The 26,368-nt window shown below is 40.0% G+C and overlaps 1 long non-coding RNA gene across 2 annotated transcripts; it reads right to left on the bottom strand.

Annotated features, from left to right (window-relative positions):
* Window positions 1-25,452, bottom strand: LOC118350057 (uncharacterized). Of its 2 annotated transcripts, none has more exons than XR_004803174.2 (6): window positions 25,344-25,452; window positions 24,479-24,657; window positions 21,758-22,098; window positions 3,611-3,760; window positions 1,223-1,315; window positions 1-816 (listed from the first exon to the last, which is right to left on the bottom strand). It is a non-coding gene; the product is annotated as an uncharacterized LOC118350057 (long non-coding RNA). The 2 variants fall into 2 exon arrangements; XR_004803173.2 differs by having other exon boundaries at window positions 21,758-21,789.
* Window positions 25,453-26,368: the final 916 nt, after the last annotated feature.

Genomic DNA, 26,368 nt, shown 5'->3' with positions numbered 1-26,368 from the left:
GTAATTTATACCTTATATTTTATGATAGATTTGGCAGCATAAATAATCACATCTGAAGGCTTGCGATTAGCATTGGCAAATAAGAGCCCAGACTATTTATGTGTAGGCAAGAGACGATGGAAATAATTTTCACCTTGGAATTCCCATTATTGACTATTTAAGGATTTTACCTTGAAGCTGGATTAACAAGGGGTTTTTTTTGGGGGGGGGGAATGGTGGTGACATTTAATATTTACGCATTTTTCCAAGAAAGGTACAAAAAGTAGAAGACAAGTCTTAATTTTCTAATATTCAGATTCACTCTTGATTTAATTCAATGGTACTTTCAATGGGCATTAGAATCACTGGAGAACTTGTTTACAATGTTGATTCTCAGACCACACTCCTCAGGGTGTTTGATTCTATAGGTTGAGTTGGATGCAAAAAATATGTATTTTAGCAAGATTCCTCAGTGATTTATATGCTTCTAATCCAAGGAGATTGTGCTTTCAGACACACTGGTCTTGTATATATTGAATTTTGTCCAGTTAGAATTTTTCATTTTTATTTTAAGTACATACTCAAAGGCTTAACAGTATCATTAATATTGTATTTGAACTTATTTGGTAACATTTTACTTATTTGGTAACATTTTATAGATCACAAGAAATGCTAGGTAGATGCCATATCTTATCCATCTTTCTTGTTCCAGAACTTAGTACATGGCCTGTAAGACAGGAGACTCTCAAAATGTGTGGAGCATTTCACTCAACCAAAGGTTCCGCTGCTTTAACATAGCTGCTGCCTTCTCAGACCTTCAGCACATAGCCTCAAGCTCTGGAAGGCAAGATGGAAACATTATCTGACCTCCAAGAGGCCAGATCTTTGTATCTTTGTACTAACACACACCCTCCCTTAGATGTTTTATTATCATTTAAGCAGGATCAGTAACAAGCTTGCTTATCTTGTTTCCTAGCCTACAGGAAATAAATGGGAATTAGGAGAGGCACCTCAACAGCCAGTTCCTTCACTTGGTGTCACCCAGTCCCATGTTCTCCTGTCAGGGATGCTTTCTCTGACTCTGTTACTGTCGGAGATCTGCTGGTCCCACAAGACTTAGCTCAAGCCTCATTGGATGCCCACTCTAATTATTCTCACTTTCCCATCAGCTCTTCCGTGGCCTTTTGGGGTCCAGCTGCCCCTCTGAACGAGTCGTGACATTGGCCAAGCAAATCTTTATTACCTTGGTTGGCTGCTCTGCTCAGCTCTTGCAGATGCTGAGGGAGCTGAAATCCTAATTTCTGCTCCTCATCTTTTCTTCCCACAGTCTTGAGATCTGCAGTGGAAAAGATAAATGGTTTCTAATCCCACAGTGCAGGTGTTGAAAATCTTTACTTTGTATTGCTGAATACAACTCGAACATTTCCTGCCTAGAGTCTTGTCTGTCTTTTCATATAGATTGGATGTACTGCAAATCCTGTCACTTTCAACTCCTAAAAAGTCTCACAAATCTACGACCTTCTCCATCTCCACCACTGCTTCTCTAGCTAGTGCAAGTTAACATCTTCTTTCACTTTGGCTTTTGTCCTCATTTTCTGCTCAGTGTTCCCACAGCCCATGTGTCCTCCTCACTGATCTCAGAATGTAAAATAATCTTATCTCTCTCTGGCTTAAATGCCACAGTTTCCCATTGCTTTTAAGAGAGATAAAACTTTTTAATGGGAATTACAAAGCCCTGCTTGGTGTGGACCCTGACCACATCTCTAGCCTCATCTTCCAACAAGCTCACCTTGTTTTTGCTGCTCCAGCCACTGTAGCCTCCTTTCAGTTTTCTGTATTTTCTAGACTGCTTTCTGCCACAGGGCCTTTGCACACACTATTCCCCCTGCTTGATCTTCTCTCACCTCTTCATCTAAGTAACTGCATAACTCAGCTCAGATTTTTCCCTGATTTCCTTGACTAGGTCAAACCTCATCCTCATAATACCATAGATCTTGCTTCAGAATGGTTAGTGCAGCTTTAACTTTATAGATATTATGTTTGTTTGATATCTGTTTCTGCCATTGACTGCAATCTTCATGAGGACGGGGGTCATATATGGTTCTGTTCAATGTTGTGTAACAAATATTTAGTCCAATGCTTATCAAATGGCAGGTACTTTATAACTATTTGTTGGGTGATGAATGTTTGATATGTTTATTCAATAATGCTAAATGTGTTGTTCACTGTGGAGTGATATACATTAGATATTATCCTTTATATTCATAATCTCATCCTCTATTGAAGAAAACAGACTTGAAAGCTTTTAATTTCAAGAGAATAATAGAGGAATGACCACAGAGCTTGGGATCTAAAAGAGAGAGTATATTAATCTACCCAAAGGAATCTATAGAGACTTCACAGAGAATGAAAATTGGTCTGTGTCTTGAAAGATAAATATGAGTTAACCAAATAGAGAAACATCCCAAACAGAAGGAAACCATGTGCAAGTGCCTAGAGGTACACAATGGCTGGGTGGCAGGTATATAGAGTTCTGGAGTGGTGTTGGGTTGGGGTGATGGGCTTGGATGAGGAGTGGGTGTAGGTGGAGGTAAAAGGTCTTGCTGAGGACACTGAACTATAAGAGACAGAGTAAATGGGAGTATAGATAAAATAAACTTAAGGATGCTTGCATGTTGGGAAGGTCACTCAGACTGGAGTTTGGGATCCTGGAAGGGAAAGACAGAAAAGTTAGGGAGAATACAGAAGGAGCAACTTCAGTAGCTCATATGGGAAAAAAAAAAAACTAGGCCAACGCAAGACAGTGATAGAAGAGAAGGTGAGAGGTAACTCTGAGAGCTGTTTCAGAAGAAAAATCAATGACCAACTAGATGTGGGGTTTGAGGGAGAGGGGAAAGCATAAGGTAGTTCAATTAGGTAGACTAGCAAGATGGTGGAATTGTTAGTTTGCATGAATAATGCTCCAGGAGGAATGGGTTTGGAAATGAGGGAGGAGATAAATTGCTCATTTTGAACCAGGCTGGGTTTTTAGGTGCCTGTGGAGTATCTGGGTGGAGATGTTCCGGAGAGGGTTGGACAATCCTAGTGGGGTTCCTATGACCACCTGTTACTTAGTTTTGTTTCTCACATTGGTGATGACCTATAAAAATACATCAGTACTGTGTGCCTTTAAAAAGACAATAGGCAGGATCTGTTGGGTGCCTGGAGCCAGGTACATCATCACCAGGGCAATGTATCACTTAAACAATAGCGTAATTGAGGATGGTCATCATATGCTGTCTGAATAATTGAAGAGGCACCTGTAGTATCCAAATGGAGCTTTGGTTTGGAATTAGCCATCAACAGATGGATGCCAGCTAAGCTGAGTGTATGGCTTGGAACTCTTTTAAGATTTAATATCTCCATGGTAGGGCACAAAACATACCAACAAAGGAGCACTATTTTCAGTTGTATCATCTTCATCTACAGAAGCCACATTGTGCCCTTTGGTTTGGCTTGGGGGAGGGTAGCCATCTCTCTTGGGCTCCCTTTTACTCTAAATCCTCATTTACTTCTTCATCCATGTCATGGTTTAGGTATCTGGGTTCAAAATAGTTTGGCAAAAGTTGAAGATATCAATTTTGATACTTACTCTTGAGCTAAATGTGTGGGATCCAGAAATGGAGAGCTTTGAACTCAAATTTTATCCCTTCACTTATTGACTGCATGATTATTTTTGTTTTCTGCCATGGGGCCTTTGCACACAAGGTGTGCAATATTTTCTGTGCCTCGGTTTTACTTTCTGTGAAAGAAAAATATTAGCAGTGGTTATTTTAGGAATGTTGTGATGATTAAGTGACTCAGTATAGGTGAACTTCTCAAAGGAGTGCCTGGCATGTAGGAAGTGCCCAATAAATGTTAGTCTTATTATTGGAGCTGAAAGTTCCAGGACTACAATGTGGGGTATTTTGTTTGATAATCAGTAGCTTAAAAAATAAATGCAAATTCATTTAAAGGAGCAGTTACTATCCAGTTCTTTGGACTCCACTAATCCCCATAGCTGTTCATCCCATTCACACGTTTTTGTTCACCTCCTGACCCCTGTATGTTTTGAATCTAGACACTCCAACATAGCCCAAAGTAAAAAAGCACTTTGAATTATGGTCTAATGATGGGAAAGAGGACAATTTTGCCTACTCTTACAAATAAGAACAGTTTGTCTTGTATGAGAGCAGAATAAGCATTTGTTACCTGGTGTGATTACAAAAGGCTAAGAAAATCTCATTGATTCTGAAATCCCAAAAATATTTCCTGTGGAGGAAATAGCATAGGGTTGGGGATACCCCTGAGAAACAGGAGCTGGTAAGGTCAGTTTCAGGTATGAGTGACACTTTGAAGCCTAGAGATAAAGTCCATGTGATTTTTTCCCCCAGATTAAAAAATTGCATTGATATTTGAGCCTGGTGGGAAATGAATCTTGATTATAATTAAGTGTGGTCCCCCAGTGGGCTCTTGGTTGGCTGGAGCTCTTTACTGGGAATCAGGCAGGGTACGTGGTGCTGTATCATAAGGACCTTTCTCTTTTTAAGCTATCTTGTGTTTGTCATGGTTGGTTTTGGAAAGCATCAGACTTGAGGGTAGACAGAAGTGACAAGGAAGGTGCTTATTCCTGCCTTTTCCCTTCTCCCCCATCATTTGCACATAGCTGAAGCTGGTTAATTTCCAGAAAGCAAGAAACAGAAAAAAATAAATTCATAAAAAAGGCTAATTACATTCAATGGCAAAGCTAACACCAAGCTGCTTTTAAGTCACTTAGGTCACACTACTGATTTCAGCAGCAAGAGCACAGGGAGTTCTCTGAAAGCCACTCACAGCTGTTACAGTTCATTCCAACCCCTCCCAGAAAATTCCAAACAGAGGACATATTCCCTGGATACTGCTGGACTCATATGGCCCTCATGTTCATCTCTGGAGAAAAAAACTTGATTGCATTCAATGACGAAACTGTCAACAAACTGCTTTAAATGGAACTTTCCTTGTTAAGAAACAGAGAATATCTGTTGTCCATGGCTTTTGAACTTGGACAAATTTATGTGGCCCATTAAAGATCAACCTCGTTCATCTTTTGTTTATTTGTTGCTTTGCCTTGTTTTGCTTTTGTTTCCTTAGATAGAGAGATAACCTGGAGCAAAATTGGGAGGAAGAGGAAGTGTACCTTTACCGTCCTTTTCTTTTTTCCTCCTCTTTTAATGGATCAACATCTAACAGACCAGATTCTTGATTAGTAATGGTTGAGCCACTAACTGACTGAGCTGGAGAATTCTAGAAAGTTACTTGTCCTCATGGGCCCATAGTTGTGTCATTGATAAAAAGGAGAGTTCTACTGTTGATCTAGCACCAATTTATATGCCATTAATCTCTCTGCTGAAGCCCTTGCCCTAGAACAGGGTATGCTAATGCATGGACCTTATTTATGTCCCCTTTCCTTATCTATGCCCAAGGCAGACATCACTAATCAATCACAATCCTCCTTCTCACTGAGCCCAGATTCAGCCACCTGGCTCCTTTACAAACATCACCTAAGCAGAAGGGCAGTGGGAGATACAGGCTTCCAAGTTATGGAAAGAATAAGTCACAGGGATGAAAGATACAGCATAAGGAATATAGTCAATAGTATTGCAAAGCATTATATGGTGACAGATGATAGCTACACTTGTGGTGAGCTTCTCAGAACATATAGAGATGTTGAATCACTATGTAATACACCTGAAACCAATGTAGCATTGTGTGTCAACTACATTTCAATAAAAACATTTTTTAAAATTAAAAAAAAATTTCCAAGAGTTAAGAATTCTAATCAATTTAATTAAGACTGCCGGAAGTAATAAGGGAAATGACTCCATGCAAGGAAAGTAAGATGTGTTTATGGTAAGAAAAAGCATAAGGAAAGCATTTTTGTTGTGGGGGGAGAATAAATTTGTCCTAAAGCGAGGCTGGTTATTTACAGAGGAAAAACTTAGGACAAAATCTGGACATAAAGAAAAAAAGCTGTGGAAGGCTTATGGAAAAGACAACTCTGGAAAGGAATTTCATATGTGGTCAGTACTGGCTAAGATTAGGATAAATGTAAGAAAATGAGTTTTAATGTCAAAAGTACACTGGTGCAAAATTAAAGTTTTGTTTTCTCCTTGTTAAAGAAACTAAAAAAATTTTTGAGCCATTTATTTGCTTGTAATAAGGCATTATAAACAAAAGCTTTCTTTTAAAGTTATCTGTCTAGGAAATGAAGACTCTGTGTTACCAAATCACTTCCTATGTTTAATCAGATATTTGATTACTTATGAAAATGGAGTCTTACTATTCAGAGAACTAAATTTTGCTCACTCACACACAAAAATCACCTAAGCAGCCAGTGTATTGGAATTGTACTCAAATAGAACACCATCCCTACTTTGTAACTGTTCTACTCCTCTTTCCCATGAAAGCATAATTGTTTGTGTTAAAGTGGCCATTTTTCCCCCTTATCTTTAAGATAGTGAGTGGGGAGCACTAATGTGCAATGCTTGTTTGAGCTTAGGCAGTCTGTGTACCTATCATTCTAAAGCTGACTTAAGGTAGTCTTATTGGAATAAGAATATTAATACTAAAGTTGACACACAATGTGATACCTCCTACATATGTCATCCTCTTTGTCAGTTCTTCAATGTCTCAGAACATCTCTGTGCGCTGTCACTTCTTGGGCTAGGTGGGCCATACTGAACTAGCGGAGTCAAGATTTGGTTACTCAGAGTGGGAAAAATCAGGTAAGTTAACATATATTTGTCTGAATGAAACTTATTTCCATTTGTTGCTATAGGTACATAATGAGCTAATCAGAAAAATTATATTGGGAAAAGGATTTGGAGGAAAGCAGGAGGGAGGCATTGCATAGCATAAGAATTAAACAACCCTTAAGTTCAGTTTGTGATGTAAGCAAAGTAGTAATTATAAAGAGTGTTTTGAGACTATTGTCTGAGTAAGATAGTAAGACAGCAAGAGAAAAAAAAAAAAAGAAATGTAATGAGTCTCCAAAGTCATTCATGTCAAAATGTGCTTTTAAATATAGACAGTAAGTAGGGTGACAACATAATTCATTGTCTAAACCGGAACATGTTTGAGAGTGAGAGGGGCTCTATTAATAATTACAGTGGGACAAAAGGTGAAAGCTAGCACATAAGATCACTGCAGCCACCATCCTATCCACTGCACAAACTTCTGAATGTGTGTCAATCAGAAGGGAGTAAATGAGCAAAATATATTTGACAGAGGAACAAAGTCTATGAGCACCGTTTTCCTTCCCACTGAAGGACATAAGGCATGATAAAGACAAAGTTCTGATAGAGACACAGGGAAGAATATTAAAAACATGTGGTTTTCCTATCAATATGTTGCTCATAATGTATTTTTATTTCAAAGTAAGGGTATATTAGAGGATTCCTTCCTAGGAAAACACATTCCTAGAAGAGAATGCCATTCTTAGAGAATAAGAAACCTCAATTGTATAGTCTTGGAGCCAGCCATGTAGCTTTAACAACCAGAAGATTCCATGCAGCCCACAGAGAAATCACATTTCTGTGACACATTTCAGACACTGCCAGGTCCTTGTCACAAGGATCACTTGACTGCATCAACTCAAATTTCCTAGCTGAAAAGACTAACATTTACCATATTATTTAGTCTCACAAAAATTCAGAGTATTTTACATATTTTCTATTTCTTTAAAAAAGGTTTTATTAGAGAGAGAGAGAGAGAAAGCACAAATAGGGGACGGGGCAGAGGGAGAGGGAGAAGCAGATTCCCTACTGATCAGGGAGCCTGACTTGGGGCTCCATCCCAGGGCCCTGGGATCATGACCTGAGCCAAAGGCAGCTGCTTCACTGACTGAGCCACCCAGACATCCCCAGATTTTCTATTTTATAAATGTAGAAACTGCCCTCAGAGGTGACTTGACCAAGGTTATCACTAAAGACAGATTGAGATTCAAGTTCAACCAGGTCTAATTTTTCCCACATTCTTAAGGTAAGAGCATCAAACAGAAATAGCAGGGCATACAACTCATTCATTAGTTCGTCAAATATTTATTGAGTGCCTTCTTCCTGCTAGACAGTGTTCTGTGTGCTAGGAGCATAGAGATGAACGCAGGGCAGTGCCCTTATGATGCTTATGCTCTCGCAGAGAAGGCAGGTAGAGAATTCATGGCAGGGAGAACAGCACATGTAAATGTACTGAAAAGAAGCTTTCTGGACCTTGTTAAAGGTACGTCAAAGACAACAATCTGGCTGTAAAAGATTGAGTTAGAGGAGATTGGAGAGGGAAGCAGGGGACAATGTGTGTGGGGTCCTGTAGCCCTCATGTGAGCACTTCGGATTCCACAGAAGATGGGCATTCAGAGAAATAACATGATCTTCTTTACAGCTGGGTGAAAGGGTAAAAGAGGGAGCAGCAAGACAAGAGGAGGAACTATGGTGGTCTTCCAGGCTGGAGGTGAGGGTAGGTTAGACAGGGCAGCAGCAGCTGAAGAGATGAAAAGTAGAGTGAGGGTATGCTCTGAAGGCCATGTGGCAGACTTTGCTGATGGATTAGGAGCTGATCTTGGGAGCAAAAGAAGCAACTGTTAATGGAACTAGAAATATAAGGTTGGAAGCAAATATAGATTAGGCTGGGAAAGTGAGCAGGACTTCATTTCTTTTCAAATGGAAGAATTTGTGATGTTTACTGGAGCTTTAGGTCACAAAGGATCTCCTAGGGGATCCCTTAAGGATTTTTAAGCAAAGGAGAGAAATTATTCCACTTTCCTTTTGGAAAGATGCTCTGATAGCAGTGTTTGGAGTGGATTAGGGACCATGGAGAGAAGGAACAGGGAACATAATTGGAAAGTTAATTGCTGAGTTAGGTTAGGGATTGTGAAGCCTTGGATCATAACAAAGACCTAGGGGATAAAGAGGGGAGGCTACATATGGGAAAAATTTAGGGGTAAGGGAGTTGATAAAAAATATAGTCACTTATTAGATGTAAAGGAGGAGCATATTAGAATAGTTCCTCTTTTCTAGGTATTCTGAAGTCTGGGAGAGACTACCAGTTGCCTACTCACACTCAAGCTCTTCCTTACTGATAGACCCTTACATTATTGAGATAATGATGTCTATAATTCCCAGTCTTCCTTGGCTTGGGTGTGACCACGTGACTCAGCCAATGATCCAAAATGAAAATGTTGGGAAAGACTTCCAGAGGGCTTAAAAAAAAAAAAAAAAAAAAAAAAGGACTTATTTTTTTTTGAGAGAGACAGAGAGAGACAGAGAGGAGAGAGAGAGAGAGAGAGAGAGAGAACAGGAGGGAGGAGCAGAAGGAGAGACAGAGAATCTCAAGCAGACTCATACTGAGCACTGAGCCCAGTCTCACAACCCCTGAGATCATGGCCTGAGCCAAAATCAAGAGTCTGATGCTTAGCCAACTGAGGCACCCAGAGCCCCCCACCCCCACCCCACCGCCTGAGGGCTTCTTAAAAGGTGAACAAACATTTGAGGAAAGTCTTTTACCCCATTCCTGGTGCTTGACATGGAGATTACCTTGAAGACATCATCTCTTTCTAAGATGACAGAGCTAAAGATAGGCTCCTCACTCCCTGTGATGACGTGGTACCTGAGTTATCAGCTATAGTCTGCTCTCTCCCAACATCTTGGACCTGTGAAAATGAATCCCTGGCAGTTAAGGTGTTCTTATTTTGGATTTTCTGCTACAGGCAGTTAAAACTGATGAGTGTAGATTTTTAACGGAGACTATTTTAATTAACCTTCGTAATGTCCCCATGAGTTAGATATTAGAGACCCCACTTTACAGACGAGGAAATTGAGGTAGCAGAATTGGCTTTGAACCTGTGGACTGTCTGGCTCCAGATTCTGCTAAAATTACAAAGCTAATCCTCTGTTTCATGCTTTTCACCAACTTGGGAGTTAGTGGATTTTATACTTTTCTAGACACTTCTTTAGATAATTTTTTTCTTCTTTTACACATTTTTTTATGTGATCAAGATTTATAGTTGGACAAGAAACCAGTAAGACCTTGTCCCCAAAGATTTCAGACCAGAGAAAAAGCCCTAATGTTATTCCTCTCCTGTTATCTGTACAGCAGGAGTTTTGCTTCAGAGAAATGCCAACCCTTCCTTTGTCCCCTTTCATTCTCAGGATGCCTCTGAGAGGAGGCAGGAGTCCTGATGTTTCCATTAGTTAATGAATACTAAGACTGAGGCTCTCAAGATTAGCTCAGCATGGGGCCATTCGGAGGCTACTGACCCCTCTTCATTCTGTACTCAGAATTTGATATTCCTGGGTCACTCTTTTCTGCCTGGGAAGTTTGAGGGACCAGTGCAATAAATAATACACCCTGGGAGGATTTCAGAGTCCTTGAAGGGGGAACCTATAATAGCACTCAATATATTTCTTTTAATTCAATTCTAATTTTCAAATGTACCTAAGTTTTACACGAAGAATTCTAAACACTCTCAAAAACAAAACAAAACAAAACAAAACAAAACAAAACCCAAAAACAAACCAGAAAGAAAATCACAGGTATTTGTGCCTCTGCTTTCCTGAGATGTAAAAGAGTCATCATGCAAACATGCTTTATCTGCCACATGTTATGTATTCATAAAAAGATAATTCAATTTTAATAAATATCTCTTGGATTCCTCTATAAATATTAAGCTTCACCATGTCCTTGCCTTTCATCTTAATGAAACTCATTCTAACCCTTAAGAGGATCATGTCATTTTGCACATCAGTGAATAAGCCTCACGGCTCCCATTTCAACCCACAGCAAACGCCCTTGAGGTTAGAGCTTGATGGTTAAACACAAAAGGTCCCAATGCCCTAAAATTCCACAGATGCCTGTTGAATTACCAGGATGCCCACAGACTGCAAATACTTAACAAAAGAGGTTTCTCCTCCTGACATCCCCCACACTCCCACCCTCACCACAACTAAAAGAGAAAAAAAAAACCCCAAAACTTCAAACAGTGCACCTGGCTGTAATCTTTTCTACTTGAACTAATTGCTATTTGCAGTGGCATAAGGTTGGGGTCTGGAAGGGGGGAGGTGGAGACTCCTTTGGCTAATAATGAAGTATCAAACCACAAAATGATTTCATACGGTCGGTTGTTCCATTCCAGGGCAGCCAACATCTTACATTAATTTTCAGTTGCAGGAAATATAGTTCTCATACAAAGAAATACATTCCTAACAAGGTACAGGAATTAATTTTCAAAATGCCCTTAATGCAAATGCAGGCAAAGTTTCAAGTTGCTGCAGAGTTTCAGAGTAGTGACTTTTAGAATTGTCTGAAAATTATGCAACTTCTGGACTTTTTAAAAGCATTAATGTTCTTAAAAGAGGAAAACCCCAGTGTTTATAATTACCCACATTCTTAATTATCCATTCGTGTTTATGATGATTTATTTATCATGTTTCTCACCCATTAGATTGTAGATGTTATGTGGACAGGACAGGGACTCTGTCTATTTTTGGTCACCACTGTACCTTCAGTATTCAGAAGAGTGCCTGGCGCGTGGCAGGTGTTCAATAAATCATTGGTGATCAAGTGAATGAATGAAATCCCAAGGCTACAGACAATTCTTTACATGTTTGCAATAGTAGCCTGTCGCCAAATGGTTTAAAGGGTGGAGATAGAAGGAAGGGGATTTATAAAACTCTATACATTTTATTGTTTAGAGTGCCTTATCTTAGTGGGAATATTTTCACATATAGCAATATGATGACAACCAGTATTGTTAGTAGTAGGATGACTAGTGGTGAGGTGGTGGTAGTGGCCTTCAGTGGCTATGATGTGTCAGGTGTTTGGCTTAGCTCTTTGCATAAATCATCTTTTTTATTTTCACAGCTTCTCTAAGGGATAGTTATTATGATTCTCTCCACTTCACAGATGAGCAAACTGAGACATAAATACATTAAATAGCTTTTCCCAAAGTCCCAGTATTCCCAGAGCTGGAAGTGACTGAGCTGGGAATGAACTTCAGCCCATCTGTGCCATCCTCCTCTCCTCTCCTCTCCTCTCCTCTCCTCTCCTCTCCTCTCCTCTCCTCTCCTCTCCTCTCCTCTCCTCTCCTCTCCTCTCCTCTCCTCTTCTTAGAACAGCTGCTTTAGAGGCAAACTGGGGAAGCTGACTTTTGGTAATGAAACAAAACTAACCTCTTCACTTGTGTTGAGGTTGAACTTTGCAGGGTGAGGATATGGAAATCCCAAATCAAATGGAATGCACTAGATTGTGAAATTAGGTATAAATATTTATATATGCCATTGTCTCTCCAGATAATCATAGACCATGAGTGTTGCTAATAAAAAAGGGTAAATCAGTATTTTGCAAACTGTAATCAGATTAATAGAAGAAACTCAGAGACATGAAGGAAACCTGATATTCCCACAAATAGATGACATACATTTGAAAGGACTCAGCATCATTGTTCAAAACATCCAGTAGATTTTGTAATCGGACATCAAGAATCCACAGGGACCATCATCAGTCACTTAAGGTAAGAAGGATATATATGTTCCAGCCCAAGTACCATTCCTTTCACTGTTTTATTCTATCTTTAAGAACGATCTGGAGAGCTTCTTAACACCTGCCTAAATACAAAGCCGAGAATAAGGAGTTTCTCATTTCTCACATTTTTATCCTTGCTGGTAGCTCTCTACTGGTACGTGTTGGCCTTTGTCACTTTGAAGTAGTGTCCTCTATTTGGATAAGAAGTTCTTAGTCTTTGATAGAGAGAGATTAGGTGTATTCACTGGAACTATTGGGTGAGTTAACCTGGTGACTTATTTCCCCAAATCCTTCAGCTCAGTTTATTCATTTGTTAATTTGTTCTACATGATGGTAGACACTTCAAAGCTGTATTTCTTTAAGTGCTTTTTTGTTGGCAGTTAGAAATGACTTGCTGGTTACCAAGGAAAAGTCTGATCAAAATTTACTCATATTTTTTCAACAACTTGAACTGTAAAAATAATTGTGGTTTTCACAGAGATTCTATTATATTTTTTAAGGTTGTTTTGGCTACCGTTCACTTAACTTGACTAGTTTGTTTTCACTTCATTAGTGTTTACATTTGCTTAAATCTCATTTTCCATCATCACTATGTTGTTCAATGTCTACAATTCTTATAAATAGATCAGTGGCTCAAAAGTGATTTGCTGAGTGCAAAATTAGTGATAAAAATAGGTGTACATGAATCACTGAATTCTACCCCTGAAACTAACAATAAAAAATAAAAATAAAATATAGAGAACAGAAAAAAATAGGTGTACAATTACTACAGCTCAAAATAATGTTATAAACAAGGAATAGGACTTGGGTGTAAATGTAAATATGTATATATTGAGACAAATGGCTATGTGTGCTAATGTGATATATTTCCTATCTCCCAAATGTGTGCACAGGAAGAATCAAAATAAATATCTGAGAGTATATCCTACTATAAGCAAATTATACCTAAAGAATCTTGACTTTCAAAATGAATGAATGAATGAGTACATATTTGAATGTTAGATTGCATTACTCTCTAACACCCAGGGTAGTATTTATTTTGAAAATTTGTACAGTAGAAACATAAAGTCAACAACATATTCACTTAATTTTCAATAGTGGTATCACTATTAAGTACTTGAGTTTCTCCAGAATAAGGACAAAATAATGCTTTCCAATACAAAATTGGTGAATTAGTTAAGACAGTGAAGAGACCAAAGATCTTGAAGTATCATCCAAATTCAAACTCCTCGAAGCAAAACAACTTAGTCATACTGTGGCCAAGACTGTTACAAATCTGGCCTCAAGTTAAATAAAAAATATTATGCCCTGGAAGAACTTGGGATGAGGCTTTGACAAGATTCTCTCATCCAGTGACACTTTTGGACTTTTTATTTGTGGTAGTGCACAATGGAGAGAAGTTGCTATCACTTTATTATAGAATGAATTATTTAGATGCAGAATATGGATCAATTCTTAGCTTTTATGCAGGGTGTATATTAGGGTAAAGTTCAAGACAATGTCTTGTTCCATTTACTTGCTCTAAGCCCCTGCAACAGGAGAAGACATTTTTCATGCAGTTAGCTGTTATTTTGCGATTCCTGTGCAGGCTGCATAAGGTCACTAGAATCAGGGTAATGGCCTTTCCATGTAAATAAAAGGCCTTGCCCCCAATACCTGTTCACACACTGCTTGAGTCAAAGAGATTCGACAGAAACAACTCCAAGAAACGGTATGGACACTGCTTGAGGAAGACAATGGCAGTATTAACCCCCCAAATTATGCAACGAGGTGTCCCTGATGCTCTGCCCCTTACTCCTGAGTCAGAGTTGGAAGAAATGGGGAGCATTCCAAGTCCCAGCAAACCACTCTAATGAGCGAATGTCTTTTCTAGTCTTTGTTATTAACTGAGCAAGCAAGTAGAACATTTGCTTTTTGGCCCTGGAGTATGCTGGTTCTTGAGGGAGAATGTGCTCTTACGATTTTTTTTCCAGTGAAAGATGAGAAAAATTTTTTTCCATGACACTGAAATACTCTTTTTAAATATCATTTCAAGTGGCTTGCTCAAGTGGACCATCTCAACAGTATACAGTCTGTGTTGGTTCCAAAATGCCGTGACTTTCAATGTCAAGCACTAGATGATATATTAGGGGCTACTTAAGAAAGTCAAACTGGTACAAACCCTTTCATTGCTGGGAGTTTAACTCCTTTCCAGTGCTTAATGATTTTCTTTACTTGTTGAGGATAATTACTAATGATATGTTACCAGGCATATTTTAAAACCACATCCAAAGGCTCCAATTCACTAAGAAGAAATACTTTTGAGAGCAGAAGGCAACAAAATGGGTGCATTAGGAATTCACTGACCAATAAATATCCGCCAAGTTGAAAAAAGGTAATTTTCAGCATTAGATAAGATACCCTTACCTACTAGATATCCAAAACCATTAAACGCTTGCTGCCAGTTCCAGTCACTTTCCTCTATGCTAAACTAACGTGTAAACTGATATACGAATAAGCAAACATATGTTCTTTTCTTTTTCATTCTTTTTATTAACAAAAGGGCAATATTTTACTCTACGTGTTACTCTGCAACTTGCTTTTTATTACCAAAAAATATGTCATAGGTAACTCTCCAAGTCAGCAGGCACAAAAAATTTATTTAAAATATTCTAATTTTGTAAGTTAAGTAATAAAAAGAAATTAACTGAATGTGGAACTTAGATGAACAATTGCAAATGAATCCCGCATAAAGATGAGAAAACTCTATTATTAATTTTGAAATTTCATGTAACAGTTGACCATTAAAAAACATACTTTAATAGTTATTGACATGTAATTGACATACAATAATTCCCAAATATTTGAAGTGTAAAGCTTGATATTTGGACATATGAATATATCTGTGAAACCATCACCACAGTCAAAACAATATCTCTCACCCTCAAAAGTTTTCTCATGCACCTGTGTCATCTCTTCCTCTAGCCCCACCTGGCTCCAAGCTGCAGGAAAGGTTCAAGTCTGCTGCAGATGTCATATCTGGGACCAGCAGCCATATGAGTTATATTCCTATCCTGGTGATGGTAGAAGAACATATAAAACTTGTTTTATGGCCGCTAACATTCCCATGTCCAAAATGAGTCACATGGTAAAGCCTTACATCGAAGTGGTGAGAAAATGTACTCTACTCATTCTAGTGTGATGTCCTGTATCATTACCTGGCAAAAATATCGATGGATTCATCTTTAACTGAGCGGAAGTAAAGGACTGAAAAGAATAAGAATAGCTCAGTTACAATAAATAAGCAGCTGAAAATACAGAATTAATATTGAAAGGCTGGGAATTGAGATTTGGTCATTGAAGCCATTGATGTGTTTGACAGCATACAGAAGGGAGGGTGTTGAACAATAAGGCTAATGCTGGAACTTCAGTCTATGCCACATTTAGAGAGTAAATACAGATAAAGAGAACCAGAAGAGCAATTGGGAGGTTGGAGGAGCCTCAGAAGTACAAAGGGAAATGTTGTTAGGAGTCATTTTTCAAGCATTCAAAGGTCCTACAAATGTTTTAATGGCTCTAACCATAGGCATTTTATGATTTATTCCCTCTGCTCTCGAACTTTTACTCTCCTTCTTAGCCAGATAAGGGAACTGAAAGATTTGTTGGAGTCTCTGATCCCGCTTTTTTTAATTGTTAGATTCCTATGATAACCAAAACAAGTATCATAAAGGGGTAGGGTAATTTCAACTTTCTTTTAAGCCTTTAGAACATAAACAAGGAGAGGTTATTCGCTATTCCACAAAACCTTCTATGTACAAATATATACATATATGTCTAAATTTAAAATGTGTTTACTATGAAGGGTCTTAAATATCACATATAAATATATTGTATGGTCAGTCTTCTGAAATGATGCACGCTAGCTCGTTTTCTGTGACTCATCATTTCATGAGCACTGGGAGGACACTGACCGCAGTGTACAGAAACTTCCATAATAAAACCATAATGGGCACTGCACAAATTGCCTTTTTTAGATTTGGGGTTTCAATGCAATTGAGAATGTTGGATGAATTTCCCTGAGGCTTGGCTTGAGGAACTTCCAATTGCTCTTTGCCCGGTCCTGAATCTGGAATATAGCTTTAGGTGGAAAATATGTCTTAAACCCAGTGCTAGGTGTGGTGGTGGTATTTTTGCTGTTGTGCATGTAGCAAACTAGAGAAAATTGAAATAAAAATGTAATTGTCCATGGAAAGAGCTACTTTTCCTTCTGGATTTCCTTCTGGGCATGGATTGAGAAGAGAAAGTGACAGTTCATTTAAAATTTCCTGACATGATATGTTAGTTATCAATTTATGGCCTCTAATTTCCCCTGTTTGATCTACCATGTGGTTTCCATCTCCTGATTGGATCGAAACTGCTTCCCATGGTACTTAGGAATCTTCATAGACTGACCGCAGCTTTTCCTCAGCTTCATCTCCTGTCCCTCCTTTCCCCATATTTGACTCTTGAGTCAAACCTCCTCTCTTGTCTCTGGCCTGGGTTACCATTCTCCTTTCCTTGCTTCTGTCTTCCTACACCTTTTGTCTTTAAATTTCACTCATCCTTCACATGTCAGAAAGGAATCTTTTCTTCTGGGAACTGTGTTATGAACCAGCCAATATTGTGTTGGTTATCTTTCCCAACTGGTCTTATAACTAGCCATTAGTACTGATCACTTTGTATTGTAGTTACCAGTTTGTCTTTCTCCCCCATGAAATTAGTTTCTGGAAAGTCTAGAGCTTCCATCTTTCCCCACTGCAACCATAGCTCCCAGCTAGGTCCAGGCACATGGACCCAGCTAGGATCTTAAATGTGTTTATGAAATAAACAAGATACCTGAAAGACAGATTATCTATCTATCTTCAGGGAGATCAGATTCTACCACAGAGATTAGTGCAAAGAACACTAGATGAACTTAAACAATTAATTCTCTAGAGATGCAAAAAAGCTTGATGGAGAAAGCAGTATTTAAGCCAGTCTTTGAAGGATTTCATGAGGCAGAGTTGAGGAGCTAAGAGTGAAGGGAACAGAGTAAACAAATACAGAGGAGAATCCATTTGTGTTCTAGGTATGTGAAAAATAACAAGTCAGCTTTCTAGAACAGTCAAGTGCATCATGGGAAACACAATATGGCAAGGAGGTGTGAACAAGAGACTTGGGGCCAGATCCTGAAAAGCCTCACAGTATATGGAGGAAGAGTGGTTATGAACACATGGTCTAGCAATATCAGCACCACCTGGGAACTTGTAATAAATGCAAATTCTTGGCCTTGACTCCAGATCGCTCCCTAACTCAGAGGCTCAGGAAGGGGGGGCTCAGAAACCTGTGTTTGTACAGGCTCTCCTGGTGATTCTGGTGTGTGCCAGGGTTTGAGAACAACTCTAAGATATTTGGCTTTTCCTGTGAATGCAAGTCACTGCTGCTGTGTTTGTGTTGACTGTAGCACATCTTCCCCAAACCTCTCAAGGGACACTGTACTTTGAGGTTAATTCACCCAGATAAATAAAGTGTGGTGGATTCTGCTGGCTTCTGGATCACATGTCAGACATTCTCTGAGAAGTCTGACCTCAAACATCAGCCCCAGTCCATAATTTCTGCATTAGTATATCACATCCTCTCTCCAGCTCCCAAATTTATCAATGGGTCACTCTTCCCCTCCCTACAGAGATTGTTTGTGGGATTCCTCTGCTTGGATTTCTCCAAGAGAAAAGACCAGACTCTCAGGAATGGTTTGTGTTTGTCTGTTTGAGGGGAGTCGTGGAAGAGAGCTCTTCATAAATCTGTTCTCTTACCATTCAGTAGTTCTCACACTGATGCTCACACTGTCATTTAGAGAAACAAGGTCATCTGTCCATAAATTACATACTGAGGCCAATTCTCTCCCTGCCCATTCCAGTGGAGACTTAATATCTGGGATTAGCAAGAAGATGGTGTATAAATCTCTCTCTTTTGAGCCACCATCTTCCTTTGAAGACTTCTGATTTGTTTTTGCTGTGGACATTTGGTTTCCTAACTAATTCAAACTTAGTTTCCTCTCTCACACTCCCCTTTCCTTCCTCCCTCTTCCATCACAAGAATCTCTTAACTGCTGAAACCAGGTATGTTCTCCCAGTTAGAAGCACTCCTGAGACTGGGCACTTAAATATTGATGTACTCATTATTCTTGTAATTATTCAATACGTTTTTGGATTGTAAATTCCATGAAGTTGGGCACCATTTCTGACTTGTTCTCCGCTACATCCTCATGTCTTATAGTAGAGCCTGGATCATGGTTAAGTGCTCAATAACTATTTTTGAAATTCGATGACTAAAGGAATGATCCGGTTTTATAATTCAGGTCACAAGAATTTACCTCTTCCTAACACCAGGGCCTAGAGTCTTGTCAACAGTAGGCACTAACTAAATGATAGTTGATACTTTTACACATACTATTTTTCTCTACCTGGACTGCCTTCCTACTAGAATCTCAGTCCTTTAAGGCTCAAGTCATGGTTACCACGTAAGACTCCACGAGTTGTCTATTTGACCTATCCAGGGCTGCCACTGATACAGGAGGACGTGAATGGTGGCCCCTGGAGGTGTGCAATATAAAGGCCCCTCTCAGCTCAAATGTCTCATCTACGAGGAAGTTTTTCTCTGGTTATAGGCTGTGGTCTTCATGAGGGCAGTGGTTTTTGTCTCATCTAGCACCTGGCACAGTGCCTACCTAGCTCAGAGCAAGCAGTAAATAAATATTTGCTGAATACATGAATGACCTCCTCCATCCTAACGAGCTGTTTCTCTTCTAAGTCTTACACCTTGTCCTTGCTTTCAGATTGGGAATTCTTTCTGTGTGGGGTTGATGTTCGTAAGTTCCTTACAATTATGACCAAGTCCATAGTGATTCTGAACCTTGTTCTTTTTTATATTGAGTGTGAGTGTTTCAGAGAGTCTGTAATTATAAGATTGAAGGACTTACACCACATCCATATACAGGTGGATCAACTCTCCATAGAAATTTCTGGAAACTGTGCACACCCATGTTTTAATGTGGTCTGGAAGTTTTACCTCAGGGTGTGGTTATATGCCCTTTAGGCCACAAACCATGGTTTCTGAGAAGTACTGTTTTGAGAGTGAAGCCTCTGGAAACTTGGATAAGAAGCATGAATAAGCCTTAATGGAGGACAGTTATCCTCAGAGGCTGCCAGTCCAGCCCCAAACATTAGGTACAACCACCAGGCACTGCTGGCTTGGAATGTATGAAAGGGTGGTGTCCCATGTTCTGAAGAGCTGAGGGAAGGGAGGGACTATCATAAGCTCCGGTGACCAGACATCACGTTTTTGGCAGAGCCATCTGGGATATGTTCTTTCATATACTGTGTTTTTCAGGATCTTAGATCATATAGGACCATTCGTTCTCTTGCATACACTGCAAAGCCCAAGGATCTATCTGTGCTTTACTAGACACACCTAGTGAGGTGCAGGACACATACCAAAGCTGTCCTGTGTTGAGCTGAAAAACATGGTCAAGCTGGTGTCAGACTCAGAATTGGTGCCAGCAAACAGTGGTGCTGTGTCAAATCTGGTCTGCACCCTGTTTTTATAAATAAAGTTGTATTGGAACACAGCTGGGCTTCTGTTTACATGTTGTCTACTGCTGCTTTCACTCTACAAGTTGAGTAGTTGAGAGAGATGCACACAAAGCTGTAACAATGTACTCTCTGGCCCTTTATAGCTTGCTCACCTCTGACTTAGGAGATGAAGCTTCCCTGTGCCACTAGGAGACTGTAATTACCTGTTATTTTAACTCTTTCCCTCAATAGATTTAAATTCCATGATAGCAGAGAGGCATCCGTCTCACTCACTGTCACATCTCTAGGAAACAGACTAAGTGCTTTTTAAATATTAGATTAATAATTAAGGACTAAATAGGTGAATACTGAACAAGGGAAATGAAACAGACCCTTGAGTAGCACAGACATTTTTAGTTCTTTGATATTCTCATTGATTTCTTTAAGATCTATACATTAATTTTTGTTGCTTAATTTTTAAGATGAAGCATTCAAGAAACAGTTGCATGTAAAGCAAATGTTTGACCCTTGGTTCATATGTACCTAATGACTTCTGTTTTCACTTCAGAAGTGTTTGCACAGAAAATTTTGACCTTTGATATGCAATAAAAATTATAATTAGGAAGCCCCAATATCTTTTTAGGGACATTTTAAGATCACTGCCTTTGTCTAGTATATTAATTATCTAGGGCTGTCATTTCTAGCAAAATGCCACGACTGGGTGGCTCAACCAGTGGAAATTTATTTTCCCACAGTTCTAGAGACTGGAAGTCCAAGACTAAGGCATCAGCAGGTTTGGTTCCTTTTGAGGGCTTTCTCCTTGGTTTGCGTCCCCATGTGATCTTCCTTTTTTGTGTGTTTCTTTTTGTGTGTGAATTTCCTCTTGTTATAAGGACACCAGTCAGATTGGATTAGAGCCCATCCTAATGACCTCATGACCTCATTTTACCTTAATTGCTTCTCTAAAGACCCTATCTTCAACCACAGTCACATTCCGAGGTACTTTGGGTAAGGGCTTCACCAGGTGAGTTTTGAAGGGACACGATTCAGCCCATCGCACCCACATATTTCTATGTACTTTCTTCTTTTCCTACAATCTGTAAGTATTCATGTAAAACCACATGTGAGGAAACCAGGTCACATCGGCCTTGGTACTCAGAGTACCAAGGCCGATGTGACCCATCCTGCTGGTTAGGCATGTGTCCTCCTCTTCCTCAACTTTTCTATTAGAGAAATTTAAGCTCCTTCTTTGATCAAAGGCTTACTAACCTGCAACTAAATTTCAAGTTTTTCCCAGTGTAGAGAAATCATTTAAAAGCTTTCAATTCCCTACATATATTTAAACATTGGGGGAGGAGTAGCCCGGAGTGGGGAACCACTTAACCTAAATGTTCACCCACGGGACTGATTAACTAGGTTACAATGGAGCCATAATGTGGAATGTGATGTAGTCTTAAAAAATGGGTTGCTGAGGAATGCTTAGTGACCTAAAAGGTCTGTACCATATTATTACAGAAAAAGAAAGCAAGTTACAAAACAAAACTTATTCACTCATTTAATGCTATTTTTTGAGCACTTACTATGAACTAGTCACTGCTTTAGATTATGGACATTCAGTGATGAACTAAACAAACACTTACCTTCTTGGTGCTTGAATTTCAGTAGAGAACACCTGCAAGAAACAGACAACTCTGTGATACAGCGGGTGGTGTTGTGCACTGAAAGAAAATATAACAGCAAGGGAATAAAAAAATGAAAAATGAAGCAATTATTTCAGCTTGTTGGGTCAGGAAGTCTTCTTGGAGGAGGTGACATCTGAGCTGTGAGTTGGAGAAGATGAGGGAGCAAGTCACTGGTGTATCCAAGGGAAGAACATTCTATGAAGAGGGAACAGCTGGTGCAAAGGGCTAGGAGAATCTCCAGAGGGCCGGCCATGGAACAAAACAAAGGCTTTTACACCAGGAGTGGCATAATGTCAACTCTGTGGAAATAAAAAGCAAATGTCAAGAAAAAAGCTTGGAAAGACATATATTAGGATTGTGACATTCTGGGTAAACTTTATTACCTTCCCTTTGATTATTATAGTATTTTAGATCTCTTACATACATGTGTTACGTCAAAAAGAAAAACACAAATGTTTCTGGTATGAAGTTTGCCATGAGGCTCCTTTTGCCTGGAAGCTCTCACTGAGTTCTCAGAGCCTGGGTCTCCAGACAACCACTCAGGCTGTGCATCATTCCAGAACAGAGAAGAACTCCTAGCTGGAAAAGCCAGGAGGAGGTGTTTTGCAGATACTCGCAGACAACCAGAGCAGCCCTGATTTACAGTTAGCGGTAAAGGTGTTAATGTCTCTTCTCAATGGCATCTCTGCTATCGATAAGTGTTGGCTGAGTCTAATGACAACCTAATTGGCAACAGAGATTGGAACAGATGTCTCACCTAATAAAAAGCCCTGGTGTCCACAGGCTGACCCCTTTTGGTCTTAGCTGAGCCTTGGTTCTGTGCGTGATCCTTTCTGGCAATTGTCGTTAATCACACATGCTCACTGATTGTGGCTTGCTATGTACCAAGTGTCCTGTAGACCTAGGCCAGCTGAGCATGTGCACTCTGGCTTTTCCTGAACGCTGACCTAGGCCATGTCTTCTGTCACCTCATTTAATACACACACAAGTTAGACTCTTTGCCCATCCATTTGCCCTGTGAGTCCTTGGTGGTTTTACAAAGGAGTTTCCATTCTCCAGATGTAGGTAAGTGAAGAGATAGTTACTGCTTCTTAGTGCCCCTCTTTAAGGAAGAGGGGTTGTGTGTGGTATGAGGTGAATTGGCCAGAGGTCCCATCCTGTGGTAGAAAAGGGACCGAGGACTTCCTGCGTATGAAGGGAAGAAAAGGAAGTACTTTGGAGCACAGATATCTCCTTTCCCTCCTTCTGAATGTATACCAGATGGGTAAGGTCAAGACAATGGTCACCAGCTTGCAAAGGCAAAGGCATTTTACCTTCTAAATTCCTGGTTGAATTAGTATATTGGTGAACAAAGTATACTATTGGTAAGAGAATAACCTCTTTGCTTATGGAGGCCTAAACACCCAGCTAGCACAATTAAGGAATCTTATATTAAGACCAAATGCCCAGGAAGCAGCTTTCAGAACGTAAGCAGAACATTCCCTTTAGAACTAAAACCTTGAAAGGTGTATATCCTGTAATCCTAATTCCAAAGTTCTTAAATCATCAATGAAAAAGGAAAAAAAAGTTCCATGGTCAAATAGATTTGAACCTTGTTAAGTTAGATAAATTTAGCCAGGTTGCTTTTCTATAGGACTGATCAGAGCCTTCAATGTAGAACATAATTAATGGAAATATATTACTTTGACTCAACCTATTTTTTTTATTGAGAGACAGAGAGAGAGAGAGAGAGAGAGAGAGAGAGCAGGAGAGAGGCAGAGGCAGAAGGAAAGAGAGAGAATCTCAAACAGACTCCAGGCTGAGCACAGAGCCCAACACGGGGCTCGATCTCATGACTGAGTTGAAATCAAGATTTGGATGCTTAACTGACTGAGCCACCAGGTGCCCCTTGATTCAACCTTTTTTAATAAAAGAGTTGTATTAGGCACAATACAGGTCAATCTTCATACAGAATTTGACAGCATATTCTTTTTCTAATTTCTGGTATTTGATGTTTCACGAATTGCTGCTATAAGAAGAAAGACTGGTTTGTTCATCCTCCCTATTAGGTTCACCAGTTATAAGCATACTTTTCTGAATCAATTCATAGTTTTCTGAATCAGTAAATGGACAGATAGATGGATGAAATAGGGTGGGAAGGGATGGAATAGAATGGAAAAATATGGCAGCAAAATGTTCTCAAGAGTCCTGTTGCTTCCCCTCCAGCTCTATTTTTATTGTTGTGTGATTCTGGGCCATTTCCTGTTATTATTACACTTATTGTTGTCAGAGGAAGCCAATTCATTTTAATATTAGCCTGAGCAAAACATAATGAGGAAGAGAATCTGCTACCAAAAAGGAAACATGTATGTGCTGCTTTGCATTCCAAAGCCTAGTACTCAGATAAAGAAAACATCCAGAGTGCTCTCCACACAGTCTCAAAACATCCTGCCAGGCCAATGAAAAATTCAGTCACATCAAGGAAAAGCCGCCTGAGAACCAGATGATTTACCAGGCTCTTCACTACTCCTATTTTTATTCTGGAAGGGGAAAGAGGTGACGATGGAGAAGGGGAGAGTTAAGAAGGGGGCCGGAGCAGGAAGAGCATGGAGTACCGACGTCGCCAGACCCCCAAGCTGTAGGGTGAACTGCTGGCCTTCTTCCCTTAGATCTTACAGCACATCCAGAGCCGCTACTGACCTTTATCTCCTGTGAATGGAGAGCCTCTGAGAACTTGAAAGTCTGCCCTATCCATGAGCCAAGGCTTCTTTTTCTCGTCTTTCTCCTTTCCTTCCCAAATATATCCTCCGAATTGTGTGTGATGTCCTCTCTTCTTGGAAGGGTCACTATTTTCTGGGCATGCGCAGGAGATGTGAAAGCTGGAGAGAAGAGGAGGGACAGGGACCCAGCAGGTGAGGAGCCCAACCCTGGGCCAGGCTGGGTTAGATCTCATCATATACTGTATTCAGTGCTCACAGTAATAGTCTGGTAGGTATTGTTTTACCCCCATGCTACCATTGAGGAAATCAAGGCTTAGTGAGGCTAGGGAGCTGGCCTGCCCAAGGGTCCCAGACTACAAGGTGCTGGAGCCCTGGTTTAAACAGGAGCAGGTTTGCTGGCTTTACAAACCAGTGCCTTTAACCACAGCTTTTTCACTTAATTTTGCCAAGCCTCAACATTCTTATTCATGAAATAAACATTATTCTTATTTTTGCCCTTGTCTTCCTTCTTGTTTATTCTCTACACAGTGACCAGAAAGATGGTACCGGGTAGGACTAGGCTTGGCGGCCAGGAACAGGAACACCAAATAAATGGAGGTGACGTGTCTGTGCAGGTATGGACCTGCTCCATAAAGCCCTTGGGGACTTCGGATCCTTCCAAGTCACCACTATCCCATCCAGTGGGGTGGCCCCTCATGGTCCAATGTAGCATGTGGCTCTAACCATCACACCTGCATTCCAGGCAGAGAATAAAGGACAGAGTGAAGAAGAAAAGGGTAAACCCATACAAATTGCCTATTTTTTAGGCATGATTTTCTGAAGCACCACACCACACTTCCACTTACTGCTCCTTGGCCAGACTTGAGTCCTCTGCCTCTAACTATCTGCAAAAGATACTGGAAAATATGGTCTTTATTTTTATTCTGGGATGCCACGTGTCCAGTGAAAAACTTGGGTTTTCCATTATTATGCAAGAAAGAGGAAATGGGTACGGGGGACAGTACAGTCTCTGCCAGAGAAACCCTTCTGAGATGTAAGTTGGGTCACATTGCTCCCTCTGCTTAACGCGTTGTGGAGAGATGGCCCACTCACTGGGCTAGAAGTGGAAGCCTTTGCAGCCCACGACAGGGCCTTACATGTCTTGTCTCCCTTATCTCTGACCTCATTCCTACCACTCTCTGCCTTGCTTACTCTGCTTCAGCCACGCTGGCCTCCTCTCTGGTTTTCTAACAAGCTAAACACATTCCAGCCTAAATGTTCCCTCTGAGCCTCTGAAAACCTCTTCCCTGAGGGAGTCTGCTCATCTCAGTTCCTTAAGTTTCTGCTCAGATATCACCTCATCAGAGACTACCCTATAGAAAAGCACATCCCCCATGACCCTCTAGCCCCCTTATCTTGCTTTATTTATGTTTTCTGCTTTTATCCCCATCTTACCCCATCTGACATACTCTATATTTGCTCACATTTGCTCATTGTCTTTTTCTTCTATTACAACAGAAGCACAAGGATTTCGGGGGCTTTGTCTGTTGTATTCTACACCTTATACATCCTGCGCCTAGAATAGTGCCTGGTGTCTACTGTGGCATCTAATAAACATGAGTAGAATAGATGAATGCTTGACTGAATAAATCCCATTTTATCTATCTACCACAATGTAGGAAAGGATGATTTGTGATAGCCAATCTAAAAGGGTGTGGAAAATAGAAAGTCAAATATAAACTTTGCTTTTCTTTGATGTCTTCCCATTTGAAAAAGCCCTCTGTTGCCTGTGAAGGATAATGCAGATGCTGTTGGCCTTTGTTATTTTGAAGTCAGGCATAGTGGGATAGAATTTCCAGTCTTTTCTTCCCAAAGCACCGGGACTACTTAT

This window comes from Canis lupus, chromosome 10 (genome assembly GCF_003254725.2).
Source record: "Canis lupus dingo isolate Sandy chromosome 10, ASM325472v2, whole genome shotgun sequence".
NCBI classification, from domain to species: domain Eukaryota; kingdom Metazoa; phylum Chordata; class Mammalia; order Carnivora; family Canidae; genus Canis; species Canis lupus.
The sequence above is the reverse complement of the archived record's forward strand: the minus strand, read 5'-3'. Positions and strand labels throughout refer to the sequence as shown.